This window comes from Cibotium barometz, chromosome 2 (genome assembly GCF_041138505.1).
Source record: "Cibotium barometz isolate CiBa-2024 chromosome 2, ASM4113850v1, whole genome shotgun sequence".
Taxonomy (NCBI): domain Eukaryota; kingdom Viridiplantae; phylum Streptophyta; class Polypodiopsida; order Cyatheales; family Cibotiaceae; genus Cibotium; species Cibotium barometz.
Window position 1 is genome coordinate 60,491,517 of NC_141047.1, and position 17,597 is coordinate 60,509,113.

Genomic DNA, 17,597 nt, shown 5'->3' on the forward strand with positions numbered 1-17,597 from the left:
GATGAGAAAGAGAGGTGGAAGATAATAGGAAGAAGCTTGAGAGAACATAGGTCCTGTTGTGAGAAAAATGTGTGAGTTAGGAAAGGAGTTGGATAGTGGAGCTTGGGAGAGGTGGAGTGGAGCTTGGGAGGCTAAGGAGGAGGGACATAAGAAGAGGTGAGGAGGGCAGCTATGGGAGGAGGTATGAAAGAAGAGGTAGGGAGGTGCTAAAAGAGAGGGAGGAGAGATAGAGGTACTGAAAAGGAGGGAGGCAGGCAGGCAGACCGGAGGTGCTCAAAGGAGGAAAAGTGAGTTATGCATATGCTAAAAAGATGCAGGGGAGAAGAGATCTTGAGCTCTTGCAAGCACACACACACTAACTTAAACCCTAGAAAAGAACATATAAGGTGAGAGGCTGAAAATTCTTCTTCTTCTTCACATAACAAAAGAGGTTTACAAAGACGATAAAGTGACTAACACACATAATAGAGTATATACAAGTGGTCCATAATGTGAATACGCTAAGTGGAGTGGGTAGGAGTCGGTGTAGTCCAGCTGTAGAATCTCTCGCAAAGATATGTCAGTGTCAACTACCAAACCCACCACTGGTGTAAATGTCGAACGGTCATGCAGGCGCCTCGTGAGTGTCAACTCGTGTTGAGCTTGATATCTCAACACTCCCCAAGCTCAACTCCAGCACTCCCCAATGAAAACATAAATCCACTAGTAGATCTCTTATCTGAGATGCTACCTGCCCAATCTACATCTATGTACCTGTATTGCTCCAATGGTACACATGCTATATAAAACAATGCATAATTAACAGTGGCCCTCAAATACCGAAGTGCGCATCGCACACTGTCAAGATGTGGTTTACGTGGAACCTGCATAAACTGGCTCTCTAGGCCAACAGTGTAACTCAAATCTGGCCTGCTAATCATGAAATAGATTAAACTCCCCACAATCTTCCTGTACATAGTGGGATCCTCCAACACATAACCTGCATCCGCACTAAGCATGCCATTTTGATCTAATGGCACCAATATTAACTTACAATCAGCCATCCCTTACTTGGACAACATGTCCAATGCATACTGTCTTTATGACAGCCAAGTACTCTCAAGTGTGCGAATGACCTCAATTCCCAAAAAGTAGCGCAGATCTCCCAAATCCTTCATCTCAAACTTCTTTTTGAGAAGACTTTTCACATGCTCAATCTCATCCAAGTTATCATCCCCAACAATAAGATCATCTACATAGATGGTGATGATCACAATACCCATGCCATGCTCGTGGAGCTTGCTTCAGCCCATACAAAGCCTTACGAAGCTTACATACATACTCTAAGTGACCTGTATTCTCAAAACCAGGTGGCTGATCCATATACAATTCTTCTTGCAAGTCACCATGCAAGAACACATTTTTTATATCCATTTGATGCAAAAACCAGCCTTTAGCTGTAGCCACTGCAAGCACAACTCTCACAGTTGCCATCTTTGCAACTGGGGAAAATGTCTCCTCATAATCAATCCCATGTGTTTGCGCATATCCTTTGGCTACCAATCTAGCCTTGTACTTGCTTATGCTACCATCACTGTTATGTTTCACCTTATACACCCACTTACAGCCAATAGCTTTCTTGCCTTGAGGCAATGGCACCAAATCCCAAGTCTCATTTCCATACAATGCATCCATCTCCTCATCCATAGCTTTCTCCCAACACACATTTCCAATAGCCTCATCAAAACATGTGGGTTCTACAACCTGCATAACTTTTGCCATATAAGCATAGTGATGTGCCACATAACCATCATAAGTCAACCTCTACATAGGGTTTTTGACTCTTCCAGATCTTCGTAACTTTGCATTCATTCCATAGCCTTCTACCAGGTGTCCTCATTGCTGGAATCCCAAGCTCCTCATCAAGGCTCATCTCTAAGTCACTAGACTCTCCATCAACAAGAGAATGCCTTGCAAAAATATCCGGCATACCAAGGGGCTCAACCACTTTCTCTTTGCCTTTATGTGATGCACCAACTATATTTTTAGGACTGGTATTATGATGCAGCCTGCCACTCCATGGTCTATCAACAGAACTGTTGGATTAGAACTCTCCTGCTCCACTCACAATGACTGTGATTTGCTAACTTGTATTTTGTGCAACCACGTTTCGACTTACATCAGCCCCAACAACATCTTTTTCAACAACATACTAGCTACTCATTTCATAAAATACAACAGCCCTGCTTACCCTCAATTCACATGTAGCAGGATTATAGCATCTATATCCCTTTTGCTCAAGGGAATACCTAATAAACACACATTTTTTTGAATCCAACTTGGTACACAATTCATTTGGGACATTGTTAAAATCCCATAGATCTCTCTAGTTAATCACTATGCATAAACATGCATAAACCAGGCATATACTCATCCACCTGACCACCCCCGAGCCCAAGGGTGCACACATAAATACAATGAAGTACCTTACCTTTGTGTCCCATACCACCAAGAGATATGACTTCATTCTAGCAGCACATAGCTCTAGTGTGAAATGGCAAGAGAGTAGACACAATGCTCTACACAAGAGAACATCCCTTGAGAGTGCCCCATGCCCCTATTATATAGGAGGGCCCACAAGTGACTCTTGACTCTCCATTTCCATGTGTGACCCTTGGTTGCCTGACCCTAACCTCAACCCAAGGTTAGACCTAACCCTTGCCCCACTAGAGCATGTTCCCATGCTCCCATGTTCACATGCCTAGGGTGGGTTAGCCTCCTAGTATATGCACATATAATGTACACATAACATACTTTCCCTCTCTCAAAGCATTGCACTCTTGTAATGAAAAGAAGGAAAACTACGTTGAACGTTCTCAACAACTGACTCCCAAGTTAAATCCTTAATTTCCCTGTCTTTCCACTTAATTTTAACCTCAAGGATTAAGCGACTACGAAGTTTCCTTTCCCTGAATTCAAGTACCTTTTCAGGTTCATGTGAAACATAAGATAAATTTGACTTCAACGAGTTCTTGAGGAGTTACTGTGTTATCCTCACCTTCCAGCTTCTCTTTCAGTCTATTGATAACATGAAAGACTGGATGAACTCTGACATATGAAGATAGTTTCAATTCATACACAACCATACCAATCCGACGTATAACTCGAAATGGACCACAATATCTAGGAGATAATTTTGAGTATTTTCTTGTTGACAAAGTCTGAGAATCTTTAGGAACTTTCAAATAAACCAATGCTGCTGGCTCAAAATACTGAGGTGAGCATCCCCTATCAGCATAAAACCGTGCTCTATCCTGAGCACTCCTGATAGAATCCTGAGCTTGGGTCAGCGTTTCTTGCATATTATGCAAGAAATCCCTCGATTCATCAAGCTCAATGTCCTTAAGACCGACATATTATGCAAGAAATCCCTTGATTCATCAAGCTCAATGTCCTTAAGACCAACATCAATAGGTGCCCTGGGTTGATACCCATACATAAGCTATAACCAGTAATCGTATGCTTAGAATTGTTATAGGCAAATTCTATCATTGGAAGATATTTTTTCCAACTCGGTGGTTTTCTAGACACATATGCACGAAGCATATCCTCTACAATCTAATTTATATGCTATGTTTTCCCATCAGACTGCGCGGGTGATTAGAGGAACTCATACTCAAAGTAGTTTCCTTGTTGTAAACTGTTTGGAATAAAGTAGGAAGACATGGCATTATAACGGCAGGAACCAAGGATGCATCGGTGGTCCAACATACCCACATCTGCACATGAAATTATTAGAGCCCTGAGTTACCCATATCAACATAGGGAGTCATCAACGTCTCGATGAGTCACATATGTACACCCGTAAACCATCAGGTGGATTGCATAAATCACCTAAAGGACAGAACTAGAGAAAGAAATGTCAACAAAAGAAGAATCCAAAATTCCTTAATCCGAACACAACAAGATAAACTTGTTGAAGTCTAAAGAAAGAGATTCCAACAAGTGAAAATGCTAATGAGATTACACCCATCAAAACATGCAGGCTATAGATAAAAGAAGTTTATTTAGAGAACGCCTACACTATAACTTCAAGTGAAGTCAAAAAATGAGATTGTCTTTGAATGTTGGGGTCAACATGCCAGGTGATGTAAGCAAGGCAACAATCCCGAGCCCAAATTATCTGATAAGATAATATCTGTGAGGGATCGTTAGTGTCCCATACCACCATGATACCATCCATACATACCTTACCAATTTAGAACTCCCTAGTATGCCATCTAGGAAATATGAATAAAATCCTTCATAAAAGGAATGGGATGGCCTTATCCGAGACTTTCACATACTAAAACCTGTCTCTATATACCTGAGACCACATCAAGGAATAATTCTTTCCGAGTACATCATTAGAAAATAATTTGAATTATTGGCGCCTTTCTAATGATAACTACCCAATAAACACGATAAAGCTAGGGTAGAAAAATAACAATTCACCTAGATACATAAGCAACTAGGTATCTAAGTTGGAATATGTACAAGAGTACAAGGAACATACTCCAAAAATGCATGCAAAAACAAAGGTAAACACTACCTTCAAAACACATGATATTATCCAAAAGATTCTCATAAAACCATGGATAGAAGCATAGAATCACCTTGAATCCATGAAAACCATAGTTGATCATAAAAATCAATGCATGCCATTCTAATGGTCATTAATCATGCCAAAAGAAGCATTAAAATTGGTGGCCAACTTATTAATTCGGAGTATATGAACGTGGTGTTGTTCAAACAAAACTCCAAAGTAAACAAGTGAAACACGTGTGTGTAGCACTCATTAAAAACCCCTAGACACAAGTGATCTAGGCAGAACCTGATGAGTCCATATAAAACATGGAAACCATCCAATAAAATCCACCAAAACAACTAGATTAACTAACCCATGATAGAATTTGTCTTAGGCTTAGGAAATTGAGTATAGACCACACTTAAACAAGTGCAAAATAAATTATCATGGACTAGTGTCAAAGGCGAGACACACTTGGAATGTAAATTCGAGCCATCATCGAAGAAAGCAAGGAACAGGTCCAATAAGAAAGAATTCCATGCGTGATAGTCATGGAAAAAGAAACTCACACGACCAATGGAATCAAACAAAAGTTCAACCATAAAACCATCCCATTCACCAACTGTGAATGCGTGTGCCACAATAAAATTTTACAAAGACACACATATATGCTGGGCGACCCCCTTCTCAGATGTGCCCCCTGTTGAGATATCGAGCTCGTCTAGTGAGGCGGTGGACACTGATGACCCGCCTGGGGGATAGGCCCCACACTTACACCACTGGCATGGTTGGTGAGATCATGGGTGATATGCGGCCAGTGGGATGACAGGCTGTGTGACAGCCATTCTAGAGACTGGCATAGTTATAGCGCCAGCTCATTTAGTTGGGTTCACACTATAGAGAACCCGTGTATGTATTGGTTGAGTACCTTTCATATTATGTGTACTCTTATCTTGTATATGGTGTGTTGAGTGTTGAGTGAAGAAGAAGAAGATTTTCAGCCTCTCACCTTGTGTGTTCTCTATTAGGGTTTTGTGAGTGTGTGTGTGTGCTTTGCAAGAGCTTAAGCTCTCTTCCCCCCTGCATCTTTTCATGGTATCAGAGCCTGGTTCGTGCTAAGGGATGAGCTGCAAGCAAGAGAACCACAGGAAGCGGTATGAGGGTAAGAGCTTCAACTACTCTTCCCTATTTGTGTTGGTGACTACACCCTTGTCGGGAGCTCTACGGGAGGCACCGGCAAACGATCTCTAATTGAGGAGCTTTCTTCGCGGGAGTAAAGCTATAGGGCAACTATAGGGTCCTATCGGATAGAATTTTCTGGGCTGAAAACGCGATTCAGGGGCGTCTGGACCTCCGTTTTTCAGAAAGCAGGCGATTTCGAGCACTGCAAGTAAGTCATCGATTCTCTGCAGAACTCTATTTTAAGAACTGCAGGAAGACAGATTGATTGTGCAGACACTGTGGGTGCTGCAAAGAGGTCAACAGTTGCCATTGGGTGTATGTATGCACATTGAAGTCACTGGTTGTGACATTTGAGAGTACTACAGTACCGCTGTAGAAAATACAGCAGTTTGTGCAGAAAAACCAAAGTGCTGTCTTTGGTAAAATTGTGTGTTTGGCAAGATGTCAAATGATGGGATAACCCAGATTGTGGCTGAGAAGCTTGATAAGAATAACTTCCATGCTTGGAGGTTCAGGTTGACGAATTCCTTGATGGGAAAGGGCTATTGGGACTACATAGAAGGTGAACATGAAGAGGCACCGGAGATATCGGACATAAATCCGACTGCTGTGGGTGGCAGATGTGAGAAAGAGTTTAAAGACTGGAACCAAGGAGCCAGGAAAGTTATGTATTGGCTCTCCCATTAGTATACAGGACACCATGATTGGGCACATTCAGGATGCCAAGTCCCCCAAGGAGGCGTGGGACACTTTAGTAAAGCTCCATGAAACAAATACCAAGGCACGTAAGATACAGTTGAAGAATGAACTTCATACTGTGGAAACAAAGAGCATGTCTGTGAATGACTATGAATTATTGAAGATAAAGGGTATTGTGGAATCCCTTGCATCTATTGGTGCAGTAGATGATGATGATAAGGTGGAAGTCTATCTACGTGGTCTCGGGCCACAATACAAGGCGTTCAAGACGTCTAATCAGACTCGGGAAAACATTCCCAACTTTACAGATTTGGTGTCTATGCTGATTATAGAAGAGAAGAGCTTGGGTGAAGACCAACAGTCTTCACAAAGCAAAAACAGTTCAGAGCAACAGGCCTTCTACAGGAAGAGGACGAGGTAGAGGAGGCCGTGGACACGGTCAAGGAGGTGGCCGAACAGGTAATTAGATTTATGGCCAACAGCAGCAACAACAATAGTCCCAGAATACACAACAACAACAACAATAACAACACGCAGGTGGAAGAGGCAAATTCAGAGGCAGGGGGAGTCAAAGAGGCCGTGGAAATTGGCAAAGGCAATATAATGATGCACGTGAATGCTATTATTGTGGTAAGCCTGGACATGTGCAGGCATAATGTTATAAGAAGTAGGCTGATATGCAAAATGGGAACGTGCAGCAAAACAACTATGCATCCTCAAGCAGAAATAATGAGGATAATGAAAGGTTGTTTGTTATGCAGCATGTCGTGAATGCCATGTCTGAAAATGTTGAAGCAGCACAAAAAGATGATGGATGGTATGTGGATTCAGGTGCTTCGAACCACATGACAAGTCATGGGGAGTGGTTCAAGGAGATGAAAAATCCGGAAAGACCAGGTTTTGTGGAAACAGGGGATGACACTGCTCATCCACAGTATGTGAGACATGGTGATAGAGGGATTGTGCTTGTTGTCATCTATGTAGATGACTTGATCATTACGGGGGACCTTGATGCAGAGATCTTTGATGTAAAGATCTTGCTTAGACAGAAGTTTGAGATGAAGGATCTGGGGGAGCTCAGATATTTCTTGGGCATTGAGGTGATTAGGTCACCACATGGTATTGGATTACTGTAGAGACAGTATGGCTTGGACATGTTGTCCAAGTATGGTATGATAGGCTGTAAGCCTATCTCAGTGCCATTGGATCAGAATGGCAAGTTGAGTGTAGATTCAGGAGAGATTCTGTGGAGGATCCTACTATGTATAGACGCATAGTAGGAAGCTTGATATACATGACGATCACCAGGCCATATTTGAGCTATGCTATTGGGTTGGTGAGTCAGTTTATGTAGGTTCCACGGAAACCGCATTTGGATGCATTGAGACACATACTGAGGTATGTGAGGTCTACTTTGCATTGTGGACTATTCTATGAGACTGGGATAGAGATATGTGTACATGGGTACACAGATGTTGATTGGGCTGGTAGTATCTCAGATAGGAGATCTACTAGTGGATTCATGTTTTCCTTGGGGAGTGCTGCTGTGACTTGGATCAGCAAGAAGCAGCCTATGGTTGCTCTATCCAGTACAGAGGCTGAGTACAGAGGAGCTGCTATGGCAGCATGTGAGGTAGCTTGGTTAAGAAAGCTACTTGCAGATTTGGGTCTATCAGTGGATAGACAAGTTGTCATTTTCTGTGAAAAGATTAGCAGTATACAGTTGGCCAGGAACCCAGTTTTTCATGCTCGTAGGAAGCATATAGAGGTCCACTACCACTTTGTCAGAGAGAAGGTCTTGGCAAGAGACCTTGACCTTGTTTATATCAGCACAGAGGATCAGGGAGCTGACATCTTCACCAAAGCATTGGGTCTTGGCAAGAGACCTTGACCTTGTTTATATCAGCACAGAGGATCAGCTAGCTGACATCTTCACCAAAGCATTGGGTACAGAGAAGCTCCGTAGATTCAGGGCTTCGCTTGGTGTACATGAGATGGAGTTAAGCTCGAGTAGGAGTGTTGAGATATCGAGCTCGTCTAGTGAGGCGGTGGACACTGAAGACCCGCCTGGGGGATAGGCCCCACACTTACACCACTGGCATGGTTGGTGAGATCATGGGTGATATGCGGCCAGTGTGATGACAGGCTGTGTGACAGCCATTCTAGAGACTGGCATAGTTATAGCGCCAGCTCATTTAGTTGGGTTCACACTATAGAGAACCCGTGTATGTATTGGTTGAGTACCTTTCATATTATGTGTACTCTTATCTTGTATATGGTGTGTTGAGTTTTGAGTGAAGAAGAAGAAGATTTTCAGCCTCTCACCTTGTGTGTTCTCTATTAGGGTTTTGTGAGTGTGTGTCTGTGCTTTGCAAGAGCTCAAGCTCTCTTCTCCCCTGCATCTTTTCACCCCCACCAAAATGGTAGCTGGGACGGCTGGAGTTCGTAATTTACATTAAAGCGTCTTAATGATCCGTAATTATTGCATGCCTGTTGCACTTTTGAGGGCACCTGTAGATTGTAATAACCATTGTAGATGGAGGAGAGACGGCTGGAAAAGGTCACCCACACCCCTTTCATAGCATAGCACGTGGCACCCCACATCAAGAGGACCATTGTATTTCACCACCTTGCTGGCTATAGATGTAGTGGTGGCAGCAGATCCACCTCTAGCACCTGCGGGAGCAAGGCTTAGATAAGCCTCGGTGATTGTGGTGGTAAGGGTGCTCTAGGCCTACACTATGCAACCTGCACTTGATAAGCTCTGTGGGACATGCTAGAAAGGATACTATGACGCCAGCCTGCATGTTAGGGTGGGTGGCTGTCTAAGCTCCCCCCTTCAACTCCATGTTGGGCCCGGCCAAGACACCGACCCCTTCTTCAGCCCACAGAAGCTCTGCCCAAAAAAAACAAAATGATCGCTAAATCTTTCCGGTGCAAAATTGCAGCCCTGTCGGTTGGGATTTCTTGATGCCCGCCCCTACACACTCGCAGCATCAATTCATCAACCCCATTAACTCTTCTTCTCAACTCCTTCCTCTCTTCTCTTCTTTGTTAAACAGAGTGTTTACAACTAATTGTGTTAGTTAATTAATCATTAATTATGATATTAATAATCAATCCAATTGATTAAATCCCATCTCACGGAGGGCTTTCACACGTGAGAGAAAGAAAAAGGGAGAAAATTTGAAAAAGAGTGAAGAAGCCATCACCATGCACACGGGAGAGAATCCAATGCAGCAACATGCTTCCCCCACTAATTTTCAGTAGAAAATCAATAGAAATTTGCTAACATGCTCGTGGGAAACCCGCAAAATGTATTAAAAATGCCTATTTTACCATAAAAATGCTGTAAAAAAATCCTAAATAATTAGGAAAAATTCCTAAAAATTGTAAGAATGTAGGGAATCCTTTCTACCAAAAAATACCCGCAACACCATGTGTGGTATTTTGGTTAAAAAATCCGTAGAATGATTATTTTAACTATTAAAATAGAGAAAAATAACATGTTCACTATAGAATTTCCTCGCAATGTCGATACGTCCATTGAAACTGAGAAGCATGCATTCTGACCACCATATTGACGTTCCACATGCATAGGTTACCAAAACCAACCAAAAAATAACATTTTTTGCTTTGTAAATGTTAAAATTTACTTTAAAATTTTGGTATAATGAGAGAAAAACATCAAAAATTAACTAGAGACCACTCTGATACCACTATTAAAATCTCACAGATCTCTCTAGTTAATCACTATGCATAAACATGCATAAACTAGGCATATACTCATCTACCCGACCACCCCCGAGCCCAAGGGTTCACATATAAATATAATGAAGTACCACATACCTTACCTTGGTGTCCCATACCACCAAGAGAGATATGACTTCATTCCAGTAGCACATAGCTCTAGTGTGAAATGGCAAGAAAGTAGGCACAATGCTCTACACAAGAGAACATCCTTTGAGAGTGCCCCATGTCCCTATTATATAGGAGGTCCCTCAAGTGACTCTTGACTCTCCATTTCCATGTGTGACCCTTGGTTGCCTGACCCTAACCTTAGCCCAAGGTTAGACCTAACCCTTGCCCCACTTGAGCATTTTTCCATGCTCCCATGTTTACATGCCTAGGGTGGGTTAGCCTCCTAGTATATGCACATAACACACATACACATATCCAATACATCCAAAAACTTTCAAGTGAGGCAACTCTTGAACTATTTGTAAACATTACGGCACTCACTTTAGGCATATTTACATTCAATGTAAACATTCTGCCCACTCTGTTGCCTTTTGCAACCAACCTGCACTTATCTTTAAAGTCTTCTACATAACAACCAATCAAGGTTAAACCGAACCCGCAAACCCTGCTCAATCATCTGGCCAACAGAAACCAAATTCTTTGTAATGTTCGAAACATGAAGTATATCTACAAGGTACTTCACCTTACCATCCTGCATAGACAATGGCACATCTCCAACACACGGGCAATTGGATGAGCAATGTTATCCCTTGTTTCAACAAAACTTGGTCTTTCAAGACTCTTCATTTCCTTGAACCACTCACCATGACTTTTCATGTGATTCGAAGCACCTGAATCAACATACCATACATCATCCTTACATGCTGCTATACCATTTCTAGATACAACATTAACCACATGTTGCATGACAAACAACCTCTCATTTTCTCATTATTTCTGGTAGAGGATGCATAGTTGTTTTATTGTACTTTTCCATTTCGCATGTCACTCTGCTTCTTATAGTAATCTGCTTGCACATGTCCAGGCTTACCATAGTAAAAACAACCTCGTGTATTATTATGCTGCCTTTGCCAATTACCACGACCTCTTTGACTCCCCTTGCTTATAAACTGGCCTCTTCCACCTGTGTGTTGTTGGAACTGTTGCTGCTGCTGCTGTTGACCATAATTCTGAGTACCTGTTCGGCCACCACCTTGGCCGCATCCATGACCTCTACCTGAACTTGTGTAGAAGGCATGTTGCTTTGACGTATTTTTGTTTTGTGAAGACTGTTGATCTTCACCCAAATTCTTCTCTTCAAAATAATTGGCATTGACACCAAATCTGTGAAGTTGGGAATGTTCTCCCAAGTCTGAATAGACATCTTGAACACCTTGTATTGTGGCCCGAGATCACGTAGACACACTTCCACCTTATCTCATCATCATCAACAGAAACACCAATAGATGCAAGGGATTCCACAATGCCCTTGATCTTTAAGACATAATCATTCATAGACATGTTTTTCTTCTCCACAGTATGATCTTTAAGACATAATCATTCATAGACATGTTTTGCTTCTCCACATTATGAAGCTCATTCGTTGACTGAATCTTTCATGCCTTGGTGTTAGTTTCATACAGCTTCACCAAGGTATCCCATGCCTCCTTAGGCGACTTGGCATCCTGTGTATGCTCAATCATAGTGTCTTGTATGCTGATAGAAGGCCAATACATGACTTTTCTTGCTCCTTGATTCTAATCCTTAAATTCTTTTACATCTACAATAGTTGGATTAATCTCTGGTATCTCTGGTGCCTCCTCATGTTCACCTTCAATGTAATCCCAATAACATTTTCCCATCAAGAAATTTGTCAATCTAAACCTACAAGCATGGAAGTTGTTCTTGTCAAGCTTCTCTGCATCAATATGGTTTATTCCATCATTCGACATCTTGTTTGCAACACAAATTTACCAAAAACACCACTCTTGTTTGACTTGCACAAACTGCTGTATTCTCTGCAGAGCAGCGGTACTATACTGCACCCAAACTATTGTATTCTCTGTTGTATTCTCTGCACAGCAGCGGTACTATACTGCACCCAAACTGTCACAACCAATGACCTTAATTTACATACATACACCCAATAGCAACTTTGAGATCTCTTTGTAGTACACACAGTGTCTGCACAACTAATCGCCCTTCCTGCAGTTCCAAAAATAGAGTTCTGCAGAGAATTGAAACTTGTCTCTGTAGTACCCGTGAAACTGCGAACTGAAAAACGGAGTTCGAGACACGCCCAACGGCCCAAAAAATGTTGTCAAATAGATAGTATAATTTCCATGTAGCTCTGCTCCCGCAAAGAGAGCTCCTCAATCGAAGTTTGTTTGCCGATGCCTCCCGAAGAGCTCCCGACAAGGGTGTAGTAGCCAACATAAAGGGGGAAGAGTAGATGAAGCTCTTACCCTTGTACCACTTCTTGTGCTTCTCTTGCTTGTCGCTCAGCCCTTAGCATGAACCAGGCTCTAATACCATGAAAAGATACAGGGGAGAAGAGAGCTTGAGCTCTTGCAAAAGTACACACCCACTCACACAAACCCTAGAAGAGAACACACAAGGTGAGAGGCTGAAAATTCTTCTTCTTCTTCACACAACAAAAGAGGTCTACAAAGGAGATAAAGTGATTAACACACATAATAGAGTATATACAAGCGGTCCATAATGTGAACACGATAAGTGAAGTGGGTAGGTGTGGACTAGTCAATGTAGTCCAGCTATAGAATCTCTGGTGAAGATATGTCGGTGCCAGCTAACAAAACCCGCCAGTGATGTAAATGTCAAACGGTCATGTAGGCATCTCGTGAGTGTCAGCTCATGTTGAGCTTAACATCTCAACATATGCAAAAGGAAAAGTAAGATACATAGGAAAAGAGAATTTTCAAATTTGGACAGTGATGTGTAATAGTGACACTTTAAAAGCATTTTTGGAATTTTTTCCAAAAAGCATGGATGCATGGTGGGAACTCTCGGAAATTTTCTCTTGTCCTTTCCTTTTACAAAAATTTATTTTACTACACAAAAATTCACTGTTATCATGCATGGAACAACCTTCTTTTCCAAGGCCTTCTAGAATTTTTTGGGAAAAGCCTTAAACTCATGCTTTAATGCTCTTTCTTTTCCAACAAAAAGAAGGGCAAAGAGGTCCAATTTAGCACCTCCACATGGGAAGGCCGACATGGCAAGGTTGGATAGCCAATGGGTGGGTCCCCCAAGGGCCAAGGCGATGGATGAAAGTTGAAAATGGGTGGCCTTGTCTACACTAATAAGGTGCCCAATAATACCCGTGTCTACACCTTATTGGCCTTGTCTACACCAATAAGGTGCCCAATAGCACAAATGGGGTATTTTTGGCACACGTGCATAATTTAGGGCGTTTTTGGCTTCTTTTTTTCCAAAGGAGCATAGCTCTACTTTGTTTCTTACTCAAAATTTTAGCACGAGGGTTTGTATTTTTCTCATTAGTCTTTTTCACCTAATACCAGGCCATCTTACTTTATGTCCAAATGGGGCGTTTTTCGGCACACATGCATAATTTAGGGTGTTGTTAGCTTCTTTTGTTTCTTGCTCAAAGATTTAGCATGGGGGTTTGTTTTTTTCTCATTAGTGTTTACCACCTAATAGTAGGCCATCTATGTACGGTGATATTGCTTGACCTCTTTACGGACTCTTAATTGTCTTTGAGTGGACTGAAGAATTCCAATGGGCTTATACAATGCTAAAAAAAACTTGGCAAGAGCTCCAATTCTTAGGTCCCCCAACTAGGACATTATCTTCCACATTGATGCCTAAGCTTTTGCTGTTGGCTGTGTGCTGGCCCAACTGGGAGAACACAAGATGGATTTCCCCATCAGCTTTTTCAGTCGCCAACTCAATGAAGTGGAGATAAACTACACCACGATTGAGAGAGAGGTACTAGCCATGGTCTACATCGTTAAGACTTTTCACCATTATCTTTTGGCAACTAAGTTTGTTTTCTTCGTAGACCATCATGCTCTTCTGTACCTGGTAAACAAGCCCTATATAACATGCAAAATCACCAAGTGGCTGCTTATATTGCTTGAGTTTGACTTCATCGCCATTAACAGTGAGGAAAGGCTCTCAGCATGTTCACATGTCAAGGATCCCCAATGGTGAACCTCGATGGGAGTAGATGATGATTTACCAGACGACGCCGCCCTATTTCAACTATGCTTGATTCCTAAGTGGGGTGAGGAGGTGGCCAACTTCTTAGCCAATGGCTTACTTGTAGATCCCCTCCTCAATAAAGACTACGCCCGTCACCTAATCAAATAGGTGGCCCCCTACCAACTCATTGGCAGGCCAACTTTATAAGTAGGGAAAAGATAAAATTCTATACTGTTGTGTCTGAGAAGATGAGTATGTACTCCTTCTTGAACAGGTTCACTTTGATTGTTCTGGGAGGCACTTTGTAGTAGATATCACTGCACGAAAGGTCCTCATCTCACGACTGGGTTATGGTGGCCCACTCTAATGGCAAACGTAGTTGAATACCTCAAACGGCACGACGAGTGCCAGCGTACATCAATTCCCCGCTTCAAGGACCACATGTCCCTGAACCCAATTGTTCCCTTAAAACCATTTAAGAAATGGGGTATAGATTTTATTGGACCCATCAGTCCAGCAACCAAATACACTCAAGCTCAATGCATAATAGCTGCTCGGACTATTGCTGAAGAAAACCATATATCTGCCCAAAGGCCAACTTCTAAACCTTAGAAAATCCAACCCCCATGTCCAAAACTGAAGTACAACCCGTATGTACATTCACACCCCACCATGAGGTACAACACACTCCCAAAACCCAATAGCCCCAAGTTCCTTCTTCTGTCTCTCTTTACACAAGCCGAAGTTACCATTACCCTAAAAAGGAAGCCACCATCTACAGCGGTTGTCTAGATCCTCGTAGAAATATCTATAATGAAGGCCAGCCATCTAGCGGCAACAATAAACACAAAAGGAGAAGCCGAGGACAACCAAAAAGAGAACCTCCTTCTTTGCAACACTGGAAATCAAAGAACGGGTTTCCAAATCTCACTCCTAGTTATGCCAATAGCCAACACGACAGTCATAGCTCTAATGTGATAAAGATAGTTACTCTGGTGTGGGAGAGGACAAAGAACCCAGCATTATGGAAGATGGAGATACAACAACAATGACACCAGAAGACCATTTACAAGAAGACAGTGTAGTTCTGAAGTTAGTACCAGCAGTAGTAACACGGAGGAATATGCAAACACAAGGGGGGCTCATATTCAAGGATCATGGGCAACTCTTCTACCTCCCATCTCTGTGCTTCTACCCGATATAGCTAGGATATCACTAGCAGAGGTAGAGCCATCCTCACCTCAGAGCATCACTTTGCTCTCTGAAGTAAGTGATGAAGTTAGGAAAGCAGCAAAAGTAGCAGAAGTGGAGCTCAAGTGGAGATAACTCCACAGAACCTGCCAGCACTAAATCCACAAGCACTTATCAATATAGGAAGGCTGCAGCTATTGAAAGTGGTGCTGAAGGATTATTCAACTGCTCTCCAGAAGAACTATGAGGAGCTTCATGACTGGCTAATCACTAGGATAATACCCGACAAAGACCAGCAACAAACCGAACCACAACACCGTCGAGATCCTCACTCACATCAAGGAACTCAAGACAAGTACGTTGGGAAGAAGTACTACCCCGAAATTTTTCTTCTAGAAGTCTGCTTCCAGGAAGGAATCCCTAGAATTCATCTTGTGGAAGGCGTTCATCATCCTCCCCCTTCTGGATCCACTCTTCCAAGATGTGTATGCTACCATAGTATTCAGGATCCTGCCTCTATAAGCGCTGAACTAGAGGTCATCACTAACACCTCCATTAGCTGTGATTAGAACTCGCCAAGAGGCTAAAAGTATCTATCAGTCTGAAAGACAACTGTTAGGCATTTTTCTGTAAAGGTGTTTTGAGTCCGTGTACATATGGAATGCATGGTGTGCAATAAAACTTTGCCCTGAATGCCCTGGCAAGTGTACAGACTGAATGGCTTTGGAGTGCTTTAGTGTATGCAATTTTCTTTGAAGCAGCTGTTTGAGGCTTGAAGTTTTTATTTGTATGAGCTTTTTAGTTGTCAAGAAGGTGTCTGGGATGTATGTAAATAAGAGGTGGAAGAGCATGAGGATGTCAATGATGGGGTTTTGATGAACCTCTGGTGGAAGAGCATGAGGATGTCAATGATGGGGTTTTGATGAACCTCTGGTGGAAATGGATGTAGATAAGCTGATTATGTGGGAAGAGCCCAATTTAGACTGTAAATGTTAAAATCTACAAGGGACGCCAGCAAAATATGAATTGCTCTTATGCTTGAGTTTGGAGAGTCTTTCATGTTTGGAATGGCCGTCTTGGTAATGATGATGCCGATGATTCAAAGCCGTGGGCAGCTCTTATCAGTTTTGGAAGGTCATGAGTACTGCACGTGAAATTGAGGTACAAGGTGATGTAGAGGGGTGTGGTTATTATGAAGCTTTAAAAAAATAAAATAAAAAACATAATATATGTGGCCAATAAAAAAATGGCCACTTGGAAGTTTTTTGGGCCGCCAACTCGTTGTCTAGAAGGCGTGAAGGAGGAAGAGGATGGCCGCTTCGGAGGAGAAGAGATGGGGTCGCCGAGTAAGAGAAAGGGGATCACCTTGTAGAAAGTCTGGTTCTTCAGTTTATCAGGGTGTGTGCCCTAGGAATTGAGAGTTTCAGGGAAGGTGTTTTCTTGGATCTGAGGTGAAGTTTGGGGGTTAAAATGATGTCTTATCCAGAGTTTTATGGTAGCCCTAATGAGGATGTGGCAGATTTCTTGGAAAGGATGGAGGTTGCATGCATAAGCAACCACATCAATGAGTCGGTACAGGTGTTGCGACTACTGAGCATCTGCTTGAAAGGGGATGCAAGGACCTGGTACAGAGCTTATGAGGAGTCATTGAGGGTTGCTGTTCCACATCTTGATATGACTGAAAATGGATTAAAGATAGCACTTAGCAACAGGTTCAAGAAGGTAGAAGACCCTGACAAGGTTTGGCATGAGGTGCAAGCTCTGACACAAGGTGAGTTGGAATCAATTGATGATTATATCAAGAAATTCTCTTTGCTGTGGGAGACTTTATGCAGGGTTTTAGGGGAAGACCAGGTACCCCCTGACATGATGAAGAAAAACAAGTTTGTAGCCGGGATTAAGAGGAGTATTCGTTGGAAAGTGGAATTGAAGAAGCCCAGGTCTTATGAGGATGCGGTGGAAATTGCTAAATCAAAAGATTAGAAGTTGCAACGGATGAATCAGCTGGGGATGATTCCAGTTGTAGCACAGCCGGAGATTCGTAGAGTGGAGG